The sequence below is a fragment of the Manis pentadactyla genome, chromosome 9 (genome assembly GCF_030020395.1).
Source record: "Manis pentadactyla isolate mManPen7 chromosome 9, mManPen7.hap1, whole genome shotgun sequence".
Lineage (NCBI taxonomy): Eukaryota > Metazoa > Chordata > Mammalia > Pholidota > Manidae > Manis > Manis pentadactyla.
Window position 1 is genome coordinate 124,073,991 of NC_080027.1, and position 16,343 is coordinate 124,090,333.

The window sequence follows — 16,343 nt, forward strand, 5'->3', positions numbered from 1 at the left end:
AAATGTTTTTAAAGGTATGAAATAAAATACATAGGGTTCCAAAGGAAATCAAACACACTGAAATAGTTACCAAAACATAGAATATATACATTTTATATAGCATACACACACACACACACACATTTCTTTACTAATGCAATAAATAAAAGCTAGCCACAGGTCTTACTACAGTCATTTTAGACTACTGATTAGCATAAATGTTATTCTGAAGTATTTGCACTAACTGTAATGCGGTATAAAAATATCTGTGATTTCAGTTGGTGACAAAGCCTCAGGGGTGCTGATACTATGGTACTTCATCACCTTCAGAATCAAAGGGAATGCTGAGCTTCAGTTGAAAAATAAAGATAGAGTGTTTTCTCCTCAAAGTTCATAGACCCTGTCTAAGTTAAGCCATGAAAAGACAGGCAGAAGGATGGATCGTACAGGGAAAGCAGGAAGAGAAGGCAGACCATGGTCTTTTCTCTCTATGAGCACAGCTAAATCACTCCACAAATTTTTACTGTGTGCCAAACTCTGAGCCAGATAATGTCAATAGTTGGTGCGTTTAGTGTATGAAAGAATGCATGTAACGCTCTCAAGGTGCTTGCTATGGAGTTCAGTGGAAATAATACAAACATGCCTTTTGCCTTAGCCATTTAAAAGGCAGCTGATTTGAGAACACGTGAGCAGATTGATATAAGCGCGAATGAAGTGTTTGGACAAAGTAACTCCTCGTTTTTCAGGAGAGGAGGCATGGAGAGGTCTGGGTGGCCAGACGCTGCAGGAGCAGCCTGAGCACCCTCTCGCTGGGAGCCAGACGCACTCCGTCAGCCACTAGCTCAGCCACCCAGTCAGTCGAGCACTCCCGGGCCGGGTCCACACCCACAGTGTGTCATCAGGAGATTCATCCTGTGCAGACCTTCTCAAACCCTCCCAGAAAGTCCTCCACAGACAGATGGAAGTGGGCAGACATGGTGTCTCCCACCACCAGCCAAGCCTCGGGTCGGCCCAGGCCACCATGTTGTGCCCAAAGGGAGCCAGCACATGGCTCGATCCCATGGCAGCCTGAGTTTCCAGACTAGTGATCCTTCCTGGAAACATGCCTGGGACAGAGCCCACATGTGGTTTGACACAGAGACTGAACCAAGTCATGGCTGCCCAGGGCATCCCAGGAAGGCTGAAGGGACAAAGGCACCAAGCATCCCCTGCCATCATGCTGGGCTCCAACAGGAATTGCAAACACTAACAATAAATGAGCTTCTCCACCCTGTGTCTGGGTTACCAACTACACTTGGAGGAGAAAGAAAATAATTACACTTGGCCCAGTTTAAGAAATAACAGGAAATGGGTCAGAGTCCCAAGAGGAGATAACAAAACCTACCTACATAAGCAAAAGCACTGGAAAGCAGGTGGGGTTAGTCTTGAACCCTATTAAAACCCATCAGCAGAGAACGCTCTACCCCAATTATCCCGTTTCCTCCAACATGTGTCACAAGAGCCATGGGTCTTAGCAAACTAAGACTCTGAAGGCAGGCTGGGATGATAGCAGATGCATGTCACCAACGCCAGGCTTTGTCGGCAGTTCTGGGGGTAGATCTGAGTCAGATATGAGAGCCGGCGATGGCAGTTTGCATGGGAAGGTGTGGGGAAAACTATTTCAGAAGGAGCCACAATCCCTCCCAAAGCAGAACCAGATGTGTGTGGTGTGGGTGTCAGGTGCACAAGCAGCTCCAAGCCCAGGAGCAGAGGTTAGTCGGGGAGGTGGCATTATGACAACAGGGAGTGGGCTCAGTGCAGCCCTGATGATGGTAGGCCAGTGGGCACGGCCCATTTCCACATGTGCAGGCTCAGCCCACAGGCACCTTAAAATACACAATGCGTCTCATTGGCTTCAATGATCACATTTTCTGAATGGAAAATTATAACATATTTCACACAATATGCATGTCTTTGTGGGTCCATAAAGCCAAATACTTAGAAGTATGTGTGTCCTAAGAAGTCTAAAACATACAATCAACAGGGACCACTTGAGGGTCAGATCATCAGATCGAGGGAGGGCTTGTGTCCACTGCAATGCTTAGGCTGCAAACAATGGAAATTGAATTTAGCTGATTAGGCAGAAAAGGAACTCATGTGTTCATTGTTTGCTTGTTTCAAAGGGGTGCATATCAGGTAGCTCACAGACTCTCTGGGAGGGCTCCAAAATCAGGCTTGCAGCAGAAACGATGCCCAAGGTCATGTCCATGCAACCCCAAGCCCCCACCCCTGGGGCACTGACATTGGCGCTGACTCCATCAATGCCATGAAGAGGGCATAATGGATGCCTTCAGCAGCCACTGCTCCTCCTGCCTGTGTGATCTGGATGTAGCTGCCCTTGCCAAGGGGACCCCACGAGGCCCTGCTTTTGCACGCCACTAGCTTCCAATCCAGGCTGAGTTGGCAGAACCAAGTTGTGTGCTAATGCCTCAGCAGTAAGCGGAACAGAGAAAGCGACTGTCCAGCAATCTCGCCTTCAGCAGTGGGGGTCCGGCTGTCTCATGTGGTGGGGAATGACCCAAAATAAATAAAGGGCTCAGATACTGAGTGGCCAAATGCATGACAGGGTTTCCTTTCAAGAGATCTGTGGAAGGAGGTTTGTGGGGTACATTGTTCCTACAGCTGCTGTTACCGTGACTCTGTGGAGTAACAGATGTCAGCTTCAGTATAGGGTGTCCTTACATAAATTAAGGCTGACTCATACAAATGCCTCCTTCCTCTTAATCCAGAAATATTTCATTCTGGCTAATACCGCTTTGCGTCTGTTTTCGATTCTGCAGAATGCAACGGTATTAGCCCCTAGGGCTGCCATAACAAATACTACAAACTGGGAGGCGTAAAACAATTTTTTAGTTCATTTATTCTTTTGCATTTCTGGAAGCCCGAAATCCAAAATCAAGGAGCCAGCAGGGCCACGCCTCCTCTGAGGGCTTTAGAGAAGAATGCTTCCCGGCCTCTTCCAGCTCCTGGCGGCTCCTGGCGCCCCCTGGCTTGTGGCTGCATCACTCCCATCTCTGCCTACCTCCGTCTTCACGTGGCTGCCTTCTCTGCGTCTCTCTGTCTCCTCTTCTTGTAAGGACACCAGGCATTGGATTTAGGGACCATTGTGATCTCATCTCAATCCTTAACTAATTACATCTGCAAAGGCCGTTTCCAAATAAGGTCACATTCTAAAGTTCTGGGTGGACATGAATTTGGGGAGGACACTATTCAATCCATTATTTCATCTAAAGGGGATTTTCCTAAGTAGACTAAAGAGCTTCATGTAGGATATCAGACAGATGTTTCCAGGGGACTCGGCATGGAAGACAGGCACTAAGACCCAGGCACCACAGACCAGGTCCTGAAAATAACATCCTGACAATGGGAAAAATAGTCCAAGGCAGATATCACATAGGCAGGCAGCACATGGAACAGAGAAAAAGAAAGGAGGACATCTCTCTGGGTTGGTGGAAACAACCCAGGGAAAATTTCCTATATATCCCAGAGTCTACATCTCTCCATTTTAAATTAATTATGAAATATTTCGAACCTACAACAAGGCACAGAAAAGCCATATAACCAAGCCCTGTGTGTTTACCATCCAGACTGAACTCTGTCCTACTTGCTTCAGAGAAATTTTGAAGGAAACAAAACATTGCTAGGCATTTAAAATTCCCTTTTACTTCTTCCTATTCCTGTCTCTTCCTCTCCAGAAGTAAAGTCTCTTCTGAGGTTTGTGAGTGCTTATCATTTCATGACACATTTTTGTATCCGTAAACTAAGTGGAGAGCCGCTCGTGTCTTTGAACCTCACCCAGCAGTACTTTATGAATCACTCCCCCTCTTTCGCCGACCATTCTGTATTCAGGATGTATCTATAGCGACTCTTGTAGTTCCAGTTTGTTTATTCCAACTGCTGTGTGAATACATCTGAATTTATTTCTCTATTCTCCTTTTGAGGGATGCATTTTACTGTTAGAAACAAACCATGCCGTGAACGCCCTTTCACCTGTCTCTCAGCTTGCGTTTGCCAGTCTCTCTAGGGCAGGTACCGGGCTTTCTTCACGGTGGCTCTGTTGGCATTTGGGCCTGGATACAGCTCTCTGCTGGGGGTGCCGGAGCAGACGGCCTGGCCACTGTAGGATGTTTCAAGCGTCTCTGGCCTCTCTTCATCACGTGCCAGAAGCATCTGCCCCCAACCCAATCAAAATAATAAAAAATATCTCGCCAAATGTTCCCTGGAGGGGAAGCATCACCAGTTAAGAACCACTGGTATATACGACTGGGAGGGGACTAAGTTGGGAAGAAGGAGCAGTTTATCACCACTAGATGTTGCCAAACTGCTCTCCAAAGTGGTTGTACAAATGTACACTCACACCAATGGCACACGAGCACATCCACGTTCCCACATCCCCACAACGCCACATAGTGCTTCAGACTTCAATAATTTTGACAGTCCAATGGGTGAGACTTGGTACTGATTTTTATTTGAATTGGCTTGTCCTATTTTTATTTTCAAAGATGGGAGCAATTACACTGATCTATTCCTTCTCAGAAGTCATGCTGAAACTTATTGGGCAATCCCCAAGACAGAAAAGGAGCTAAGTCACCCCGCCCAGCCCTGGCAATGTGGAGCTGGGATCGCCTGCTGAGCATGCAGCAGGAGACCTGGGCCTCCACCCCATCCCAGACGAGCTCCCCACACCCTGAAGGCTGGGGGCATCCCAAAGGCAGCCCCACCCTCTGTGCTGGGGCCAGGGAGAGGTGAGCACCCTGCAACTTTTCTAGTCTACCTGGACTGGGGGGCAAATTGAGAGGTTAGAGGGGACACTCCTCTTGTGGAAAGGGGAAGGGAGATGGCCTCTTGCCCAGCACAGGGGTGGCGACAACTGCAGCCCCACTGTCCCAGCCAGGGCCCACCCCAGAGAGGCTGCTGCAGCTACAATAGCTGGGATGGCCTTTGTAACAGGGGCAGTGGGAGAATGCACAGAAGGAAGCATCAAGAACAGGTGCCAACATGACCACAGGTGAAAGGCAGCATCAAAGGTGAGCAGGAGAGGTGGCCGCAGTGAAGGTGCTGGCATCTCCCCAAGCCCAGGCCACAGGGCATCAGGCCATGACTCAGGAGCACCGGACGAGGATGGTTTGTAAGACCACATGCCCCACCAAAGACAGAAAAGAGCAGTAAGAGGCCAGAATTGTGCTGGGCTGAGTGGGTCACATCCACCTACTGGCTCCACTGTCACATCACCCAACTGTCCTTTCTTGGTAAGACAGAGTAGAATAGGATAAATATGTTACAAACCCACACTCAGTAACGCACATCAATGTTTCATATGTTCTCATAGTTGAGAAACCTGGCTAGACTGCAAATTTTTTAAAGGTAGAATCATGTCATATGCTTCCTCCATATACCCACAATGGTGAGCACAGAACTGGGATCAGAAGTTTTCAGTAACACCTGTTGGGTCATATTCTTTTGGACCCAGTGAGAAACGTGGCATGAAATGGATTTAATAGCCCATTACCCCACCTCCCCCTGACATACACCTTTTTTTTAAAATATAAAGTGCTTCCAATGGTATGACTTCATTTCTTTTCCTAAAATATCTATACAGTAAGGAGACAGGTATCATTCACCCCATTTTACAGATCAGGTCATTGAGGCCTACCACATTTGATTGACTTGCCTCTGATGGTGTAGACTCAACACAAAACCCAGGTCCACTAGCTTCCCATTTGAACTATCTTCCACGGCTGTGTGCTCCTTGCCCCCTCCTGGTCCCCACCACCCAGGACCGGTGAGTACCCCAGACACATCACCGCTCTTGTTCTCACCAATGCAAAACATCAACAAAGACCACTCCTGACATCAGCAGGGCCCAGCAGGTGATAGAACTGGATGGCTGCCAGGGGTCCGTGAGCACTGAATTGCCAGTCTGTGTTCACTGAAGAAAACCTACATACCAGAGTGTGTATTTGGGGAGGTGGGGGAGGCAAAGACTGCATTAGAGATGAATCTCTGGGTGATAAGAAAGGACATCAGGAGAAGGGTTTGGGCAAAACTTCCAATCCCCTCCTGGTGTTAATGTAGATATATGGAGAGATCGGGTGGGGCAGTACATTAAAAAAGGATCATGTTAAATCCAATTAAAATGGGGTTTTTTGTAAATCCTCAGATGCTGCTGTTCTAAAATTTTGAGAAGGAGGAATTTGAAGAAAAGTCCTTGGGCAAAGAGGAATTCTGTCTTCCCAAGAGATCTCCCCCCCTGGTTAAACCCATAAGCTACAGCCGGACCTGTGCTGGGCTTGGCAACCCTGAGACCACACTAAATTTTAGTCTGCGTCTTTTGTTTCTACTAATGGGAATTTTGAATGTCCCCTGAATCTATAGTTATCCATAGCAGCCAAATCAAGAATGGAGGGCTGAGATTAAATGTAGGAAAGGAATGCTCACTCCTTTGTTATCAATACCTAAAATAATATTGTATATTAGGCAATATGTGCCAGGCATTTTTTTTTTCACAGTAATGTTAGGAGGTGGATGTTCTTGTCATTAGCATTTTTCATGGGAAAAAAATGAGGTTCAGAAAGGTTAAGTAACCGCTCAAGGTCACAGCTGGTCAACGGCAGAGGCGGGAATCACACCCTGGTCACCAGTCTCTAGTCTTGATCCTGATGCTGCCCTGCGAGGCCCTTTGTATGCGTGTTTGAGTATGTTGGGGTACAGGAGCAAAGTCATTCAAGGTACTTTCTCTTACAAAGCTTACAATCTGTGTTCTCACTAGACGTGTACTCTGTGCTTTGACAGGATGTGAGGCTGGTGCCAATAGGTCAGTAAAATGAGGCGGAGTCGGGGTAACTTGGCTTTATCGGATGGGTAATGCACCTGGAAATCCATGAAGAAACGAGGGGGGCCCGGATAACAAACTTGGGGAAAGAAATGCCCCAACTGAGCTGACCTGTGGAAAGAGGGCTGGGAAGGGCTGGGGGTTCAGAAACCTAGAACCCCCAGAACTGCTCCAGAAAGCCAAGGCCGGGCTCTGCGGCCAGCCGGGCTGCGCGGGGGCCCGAGAGCTGGGGGCGGCAGCTTTAGGGACCCGAGGCCCTCCGGCCGCGGGCGGCGGGCGGGAGGGGCTCCGGCCCAGCAGCCGGCGCCTCGGCCCCTCCCTCGGCCCTCACCGCCGACCTGCAGGGCCTCCGCGCTCCGGAACCACCTAGGGCCCGGCCCCGCCGCCCTGGTTTAATTCTCTGCCAAACCGCGAGGGTCAGGGTGGGCTTTGATTGGCCCGCTCTGCCCCCCCGCCCAGCCAATCAGCGCCTTGTTGCCAGGGTGGGGCTCCCCAGGGGTGGGCGGAGGGCGCATCGCCGGAAAGCCGATTTGCCAGCGCCTTTGGTTAGGTTTCAAGGCCCCAGCCAGCTGCTCTGTGGGGACAGGGAGGCGCGGGTGGGTGGCCGAGGCCTCCTCCCTCGGCCCATATCCGGGAGGGCGGGACCAGACACCAGCCTGCCGTCACACCCGCAGCCTGACCTGTCCCTCCTCCCCGCGGCTGCACCCTGGCTGGGCTGGTTCTGGCAGCCGGGGCTGGGATCGGCTCCTCGCCCTGGCCCCTGGCCCCCGACGCCCGCTGACGGGACAACTGTCTCCGCTGGAAGGTGAAAAACAAACCCCACGTCACACAGTTTGCGGCCCAACAGGCTAAGAAGGGAAGACAGGCCAGCAAAGACGCTGTCTTGCAGAGAGTTGACCCTCAGTGACCACTGACTGTCTCTTGCCCTGTGACCTTGCGGTCCTGGGAGAGGCAAAGGAGAGTGGGAAAGCTCCAGGAAGCAGAACCAAATCTCAAGCCCCCATGTCCTTTGAATTGGTCAATGCATTAGTAAATGGGGCTCACGGTAATGTCCTAACTGGCCCAAAGCAAGGGTCCGGCCGTAAGGTCTCAGACCCTGAGGCCCTGGGACTGAGCCTGTGAAGGGGCAAGGGCGTGCAGGCAGGAAAGAGGCTACCCGAACAGGACTATTCTTTTAGAAACAGCAAACACCGTATTTCCAATCACATCTCTTTGCAAATGGGAGAAAGGGTGGAAGGAAACCTACACCCTAGCCACCTTCTCTTTCGGCTGCTACCCAGTTCCCTGTTTCTCTGTTTCCATTGTGTAGCTTATATAAATGCCACCTGATCCAGTCATGGTAATAATCATACTATTTAATGACATTTACTATGTGCTTCCTAAAAGCCAGGTACCCTTGTGTCACATATATTAATCTTCTCAACACTAGTAAGTGGGAACTCCATTATCCTCATTTTGAAGATGAGAAACTGAGGCGTTGAGAAGTTTAGGAACTTCCCCATGGTCACAGCTAGTGAATGGCAGAGCAGGATTCAAAGCCGGGCAGTGTGGCTCTTGCTGTCTAACGCGTAGCCCTTCCCGCGCTACTGTCAGGGAAAAACACTAGAACGGGTTGCCTTTTGAAGCAGCGTGTGTCCCCAAGAGCAAGATCTCCAATTACCTGCCTTCTTGGCACTTCCAACAGACACAATATGGTCTCACCATATAAAATGAAACCAGATCCAGTGATCAGTTTTATATTATGTGAGTTTTACCACAATAGAAGAAAAAAACTGAAACCAGAGAAAATCCTCCCACCTATCCGCCCAGTCTTGGTTGTCACTGAACTGATCTGGAGCAGCCCTAAGTGCCGGAAGGGAAGAGTGAGGGGTGCTCTCCCACCCTTCACAGCATCGTTGTGTTTCCAAAATGGAACTTCCTTAGAGTAGGCATAAATTTTGACAGTGCGGAGTAGTGGGCTGAGTACAGAAAGGGGAGGCTAAGACGCCCCCCCCACAAGCTGGTATAGGGAAGGGGGGTTGGCAGGGCACTGCTGGGGCCTGGAGAGTAATCTCTGTTTCACTTCCCGTCCCCGTTCTCTTACTCCTTGAGCCCTGATCTCTTGCTCAACCCTCCCTGCTCCCGCACGACATCCTCACCCACCCTGCGCCCCTTTCCCAGATCCTTGGGCACACCATCTGCCTAACCTCCCCGTGCTCCAGAGACTTAGCTCCTGAATGCCCCAGCCCCTGCCTGGGGGTGGGGGTGGGTTATGCAAAGACCAGGAGCTGGGCTGGAGGGCTGCCAACCCCACCGCCTCCATTCAGCTCTTTTCTTTTCCTGCTCAGCTGCTGGGCAGCTAATGGGCCTTTTCTCCTGCTTTGGCCCCTCGGCCTGCCAGACCGCAGAAACCAAACAAAAAGAGAAGAGCTGTAAGGGGCTGGCGGGCGTGAGAGGGAGGGGTGAGAGGTCTAGGCCTGGGAAGGGGATGAGGAAGGAGGACAGAGGGATCCCGAGAGCTTTTCCTGCTCCTCACACCTGGTAGGAGCTGGGCCCACACCCTTGAGCCCTGGGAAGCTGTTCTGCTAAAGGGCAGGCGGGGGTGTGTAAAATGGGGACAGGGCTGGAGGTTGTCAATCACTTGAGTGGTTTGGGGCTTGGGCAGCTTCCTCATGCAGATTATCTTAGTGAGTCACTGAAAGTTTGGTCCAAACACAAAGAAGATGCTTCTCTCGCCAGCCAGTGGCCTCCCTTTGCCTGACAGCAGCCCCCCTCTCCAGTCAACCAGACAAAAGGCCTGAGCCCAGCGATGCGTGAAGGAGTGAATGGGCAAGACCCTCCCTGGTGAAGTCCCACCAGACAGATGGCAACAGTTACAAGCCTCCTTTCATCATCTCCCAGTCATAAAGGGGAGCAGCCCCCATCCTTCCAGAGCCCTTGGGCTCCTCAGAGCCAGCCCAGAGACAGAATGGGGGGTGGGGGGAGTCTGCTGGGGCTCTGGGAGGGGAGAAGGGAACTGAGGCTGCATGTTTGGTTGGAAAATAAAAAGGTTGTTCAAAGGGCTGGTGCTGGGGCCAGCCTGCCCATCTGTCCTCCTTTGGAGAGGCACTGCCCCAGCGCTCCTGTTCGGCTTCTGGCCAGCCCTTTGCAAAGCCTGGGCCCTGGGAAGAGAGCCCCTGGTCTGGGACAGCGATGGTAGGCTGCAGCAGCTTGGGGCTTTGTGCTTCCAGGCTTTCATTACACAGAAACCCCTTGACTAGGCATTGTTTCACTTCTTCAGACATAGGGTTAAATGGAAAATCCAAGGCCTTGGGAGCAAATGGAGAATAGTGGGATCTGGGCACTCTGCCCTTAAATAATAAAGTTGGAGTTGTTCTAGAATGGAATCCTGTCAAAATGATCTGTGCACACCCCCAAATATTAAGCAGCTAAGCAGAGAGGAGAGGGTCAAGAATCAGAAAACTGGCTTCCACAGTCAGCTCCATCTGCTTGTGTAATTCTGGGCAAGCCATCTAGGTCATCTGAAACCCAGTTTCCTCTCTGTAAGTTGGGGGTAAAGTCACCTGCCATCTCCACCTCACAGCGTGGTGGAGAATAAGCTGATGTGTAACCCACTGCTCTGTAAACAGGACACACTGTGCAAATATAAGGCTTACTCTCAATTCCCCATCACCCATACCTCCCAGAAAGTAGAGTGGGCATGGTACTTCGAAAGTTTTTTAAGTACTTAACATCTATAATTTTATGAGGCAATTGAGACCAGAAAGGTCTAGGGCAATGCCAAAGGCTTGTTTCATGGTTGGGGTGGAGACTCTCCCTGCCCTGCTCCCACAGTCTCCTGAATTTTCAATTTTTGTCCCCCTTCTCAGTCTGCCTTCCAACATTAGCCCATCCTGATGTGGAGGATTAGTGGGGACTCCAGGTTAAGGTGCTAAGAAATCTCAACAAATTCAGAATAAAAGGGAACCATTCCTTACACCTAAAAGCAGAGAAAAGATGTAGCATATGCAAACTTATGATTTTGCCATAGGCATGCATTCTCCCATTGCCCTTTCTGCAGAAGGCACAAGCTATGGCCCTGGGGTGGTGGCTGCCCAGGAAACACAGGCAACAGAACTTGCAGGTCTCCTACCTGGCTTCACACCTGCCCTTTCACCCACCCACCTGACCTTCTGGTGTTTGCGGTGGCCAAGGTGCCTGTGCTCAGAGCTGGTTTGGGTTTCTTCTCTCTGGCATAAGATGGTAAAGGCATTTCTCAAAACATTCTCTTTCCCAATGCTTGCTGAAGCTAACCTCACCCATCTCTGATCATTTCCATTTGCCTAGCAGCCATCGGAGCACTTACTTAATGTATAATGTGTCATTCTGTATAATTCCATTAGTTTGCATTTAGTCCCATGTCATCAGTGTTTTATGTACACTCACATATAATTATCCCATCACCTCCTTTGGACTGGCAATACCCTGAGAACAAAAACCATGTTCACTTGTCTCTGCCCTCCCTCAATGCTATGCCTCTCACAAGGACCCATCTCTAGACAAAAGAGGGCCCTTACTCCAGGACACCCACATCTGCCTGCCAGACAGAAAGCAGAAAACTCATGACCATAAAAATGTTTTTCAAGTCGCCATGTGCCACTGGCCCTGTGCTAGATCCCATATACAGACCCTGGACTCCAAGGCCAGCATTAATCCCCTTCAATCCCTCATATTCACATGACACTATAATCTTAACAAGTGCTTTTCCATCATGTTCTGCCCCTCTGGTTGTCTATGAATCTCATCCTAGGACACAATCAGTGTTCCATTTTTTTTTTCCACCTGGGAGGTGCCATGGGAAAAGCCTATTGGTCAAGCAGTAACTATGACAAGGAGATTATTTTCCTTTTGTGAAAACAAGAGAAGCCACTGAGGCCTAAGCCTCCACCCTGAGCAGGCCCCAGGAAGAGAGGAAGTGGATCACAATGAACACAAGGTGTTCCTGTGTTTTGCACCAGGGCTGGGAAATCGGCAGCGGAGGGTGAAGCAATCCATCTGGCTGGTCCATCTCTATTGGAAAATAGAGACAAAGGGCAAAGGAGAGAAAGAAGGGGACAGGGGACACTGAAGCATCTAGACTAGACCTGGTCCACCAGGCCTTCTTGCTGTCAGATTCATACCCAGGTACTATTTAGATCCAAATTCTATGGTGGATACAGAGCAGTATCAGAGATGATCCCTAGGGCCTTATGTTCAAGTTGAAATATACATATAAACAAAAAATATCCATGGAAGACACACACAAAAAAACACACCATATACATGAAGGAGGGAGCAGAAATCTTTTCCTATAAAAGTTCTGAAGGTTTTCATAGAACCACTAGGACTAGAATAAATGGCAAGGATTTCACAGAGGAGAGGCAGTCTGAGTTTGGCCATAAAAAATGTGTAAGACTGAGATTCCAGACTTCTTATCTTTTTTTTTTACTATCTGTAATGTGAACCGTGGCGTGGTGTAAAAGTTCCTGGAATCCAGACAAGGGTGACAGGGAAAATGAGGAGAAACCCTGGGTCCATTTTAGCCTTAATTTTCTTTCTTTCTTTCTTTCTCTGCGTATTCAGCTAGTCCTGGCTTTGAGCCTGGCTGGGCTGCCTACCAGCAGTGTACCCAGAGGTAATCTGCTTCACCTTCCCCAAGCCTTACTTTTTTCATCTCTAGTCTAAGAGTAATAGTAACCCATAGAGTTACTCTGAGGATTTAATGAGATTATATGCATGGTGAGTGTTAGTTAGTGCTATTTATTATTGTGTTATCCTGTTAGTCCATGACAGACAGACAGAAAAGTATTAAAGAGATAACATTCCCATTCATGCATGTATAATATTGCTGAGAACCTACTATATGCCAGGCCCTAGGCAAGCCCTGGAGATACAATGGGGGTGGCATCAATACAGACAGCCCTGGGAGCCCACCGCCTGCCAGGGAGACGTAAATGAGATAATCACCCAGGTGAGTGGATCATTTCAACTGAAAAGGAGAAACCTGAGCAGCAAATACTGCCCTTTCTTCCTGGGAAGAGCGGCCAGGGAGAAACCCAAGCCAGCGTTTGTCTTTGCACCAACTGGCTGGGGCTGGCGAGGCCTGATGCAGGTGGCGTATGTGGGCATTTGAGGTCTGGGGAAGGGAAGGGAGGCTTTCTCTGTCCACTCTTGGCCATTGCCTTGAAAAGCGATACCACCCACTCCGTGGCAGGTGGATGGTGGAGGCTGACCCATCTAGGGATTAGAGTCCAGGGCTACCAGGCCCCATCCTAAGGGGGTAGGGTGACCCACACTTTAGGCCCTGACCCCATCCCTTTCCCCTGGGGAACGGAGAATTGGAGTGGGGAGCTTCTGGACACCTCTTACGGAAGTGTCTGACCCAGCAGAAGCCTGTGTGCCCTGCTCTACTGAGGAAGCCTTCCTCCTCCTGGGCCCATTATTGTTTACACACTCTCGGTGAGGCAGGTGTCCGGAGGCAGCTGCCGCTTGTGGTCGGTTCTCCCCAGATACAGGGGCACCCAGCCTCCCCAACACTGGCTGCCATTGGCTAACAGGAAGCCCAAACAGTCTCCCTGACCCTGCCCTCAGCCACCCAGCCAGCAAACAAAGAGAGTACAGGAAACACCTGGAGGTGCGAGCAGCTGGCAAGGGGGTGCTCTGCCCATGAGAAGAAAGGGCTTACAGGCCTGGGCCGGTGCGGAGCTGGGGAAGCGGCTGCTGCGCTGAACTGCACTCACCTGGGCCCCCACCAGCTGCTGAGAGCCAAGAGCTGAGTTGCTCGATGCATCATCACTCTCCACCCACTACCCCGCAGTAAAGGGACCGCCACCCTCTGGCTCCAGCTTCCTGAAAGTAGGACAAGGCCCTCTCCTTTCTTCCACGGCCTCCTCACTCTCAGCCAGAGAGCCTGATCCTCTTTGGACCATGTAAACTGAAACCCATGGTTCAGGCATGAAGACAGAACTCTTATTAACCAATGCATCAGCTTATGTTATGAGAAAGCTTATTCCAAAGATAAGTTTCTATTTACTTCCAAACGTAATTATCTAGATCTGCGTCCATAGCTATCTATTCACTGCTTATTAGATGGAGTTGTGGCTGTAACAGATGTAACCGAGATCAAATGGAGCCCCCCCTTCAGCATGCACGCAAGAACGGGTTTGCTCGTGTGTGCACGCGTGGGACACGGTATACATGCAGGGGGCTCAGCTGCCAGGACTCCCTCACCCTGTCATAGGAGCCTCTCAAATAAGGCACCTTTAGGTCCGGAGTGGGAGGACTGGACGAGGGGAGACGGCATTGGCCCCACAGCCTCCTGCAGACACACCACAGTTGATTCGACCTATATCTTTCCAATCAACAGCAGTGCGAGCCTGTCCTGTGCCGAGTCGTGGGCAGCATATGGGGGTAAAAAGAAACAGAAGACAATGGCTCCTCCTGTGGAGGCGCAGGTGGCAGCAGCAGGAGAGGGGACATGAGATCGCCAAGCCGCCAGACCTCAACCAAAAGCAACCCATGAAGATGTTTTGACGGTACCTGTCGTAAAAGTGTGAGCTGTCATAAATGATGTGTACACAATGCGAATACGTCATAAAGTGTGAGCAGTGTTGTTCTCTATGTGTCAGTGTTGAAGAGGCCTGAGACAGAATGTTTTTAAAGAGGACAGGTGGAATTTTCAGGGGAGGCATCCTGAAGAGGAGGTGGCTAAAAGAGAAAGCAGTCTCTGGAGACAGACACCCCAAGGTTTTAAACCTGTTTCCCACACCTTCCCCTCTAGTTAGTCGTGCTCTGCTTTCTGCATCTGTGACCCTGAAGTAGCTGTCTCACGGTGTGCTGGTGGAGGTTACTGGAGAGTAAGGCACCAGGCAGACGGCCTGGCGGTGGTGGGTGTTCAGTGCACAGTGGGTGCACACAGCCTAATGCAAGGATGTCAGGGTAGTTTTGCAGGTAAGTTTTGGCCCATGCTAATGGGCAGAGTAGAGAAACTTGGGGATGGGCATGGCCACAGGACAGGGGCACAGACAAAAGAGAGGAGGGCAAGGGTCTTGCATGGTCAGGCCACTGCACAGGGTGCTCGGGGTTAGAAAGAAGGGAGAGCCTTGTATTCCCACCTTAGATATGACAAAGGTCAGCAGGAGGGAAACAGCAGGCTGAACATGAAGTCTGGGGCCGTCCCATGTTGCCGGCCAGGCCGGGTATTGAGGCAGGTAGAAGGCTGTTGTTATTTCAAGGGGGACAGGGGTGGGATAATATGCTGGCCTGAATGGAACAGAAGAATCAAAGGTTTACCTGTTCCCTCTGGAAATGGAAATGGAATGGTGAGAGGTGATTTAGCAAAAATGAGTCATTTTACAGATGAGAGAACTGAGGCTTAGACAGGGGAAAGGACTCGTGGAAGATGTCAAAGGCGCCTGTTACTAGTTATTGTCAGAGCTGAAACTAGAGCGCTTATTTCCCAGCTCTTAAGTCCAGAGCTGTTTCTACTGCCCCGCAGCTGGTCCCAAGTAGACTTCGGGAAGGAGGATTTCTGTGGATAGGTCAGGGTTCAGTAGCTGTGGAGTCTATTCTCTCTCTGCTGCAGAATTCCCTCCTGAGGGCAGCCCAGCCTTTTTCTCCAGGTGATTACCTTCTGGGTGTTAAACCCACTTAGGGAGTTAATTGATAACTAAGGTTCTCCCACATTAGGTTTAAAGTGTGTCCACCCCTCTCTAAGTGATGTTTACATTTCAGTGGCAGGCACCTAAAGACCTAAGAGCCTGCGGGAGGATTACTTTCTGAAGAAGGTGCAATCACAGGTTGGCTCCCCCTTGCAGGAGGCCAGAGTGAAGCCTATTCTGTTTCCTTCCACCCCTGCTCTAAATCCCTTTCATCTATTAGCCTCTAAGTTTTTGCAACTTTAACATTCATTCATTCATTCATTCATTCAACCAATATTCACAAACACCTCCTAAGCACCAAATACAAGCCCAGGTAAGGCCTACATTCTAGCTGTCAATTCAGGGTTTTAAGAGCTAGGATGGGGGAAAAAACTGAGTATCATGACAACACATATCCCAGACGGGAAAGTTGCCTGGAAGAGACGGTCTGAATCTTGAGAGACAAGAGTTAACCAGACGAAAGTGGGTGGGTAGGAGGGGCTCAGAGCATTCCTTGAGCAAAGGCCCTGAGGCTACAGTCCCAGGACACCGTTTGAGGTTGCAGAGAGCTGCTTCGCACTCCCCGGTGGTCCCAGGGGCATAGGTCACAAACTGGGGGCAAACGCAGATATATACTTTAAAAAAACGGCAATTAACACTTTTTAGAAATTAGTTGCTATCATTAGACTTTAAAGAGATGTCAAATTAAAGTCCACATTTGAAGTTTCTCTTGAAAAATAACATCTGGTGTCCCAGGATGACAGCGGACTAGAGCAAGGAACAGAGTTCTTTTCAGACAACACTTGAGTCCCCTCTTCAAGCTTCCCAGAGCCTCTGTTCAGCCTTCCTCATTCACT

General features: G+C 49.9%; 2 long non-coding RNA genes across 3 annotated transcripts in view; one reads left to right on the forward strand and one right to left on the reverse strand.

Moving 5' to 3' along the window:
- Positions 1-16,343, reverse strand: part of LOC118924655 (uncharacterized) — a 183,332-nt gene that overhangs the window by 80,628 nt on the left and 86,361 nt on the right. The gene's annotated exons all lie outside the window — the stretch shown is intronic.
- On the forward strand, positions 4,635-7,404 carry LOC130684979 (uncharacterized). The gene is made up of 3 exons (XR_008999450.1): positions 4,635-4,763; positions 4,969-5,800; positions 6,179-7,404. It is a non-coding gene; the product is annotated as an uncharacterized LOC130684979 (long non-coding RNA).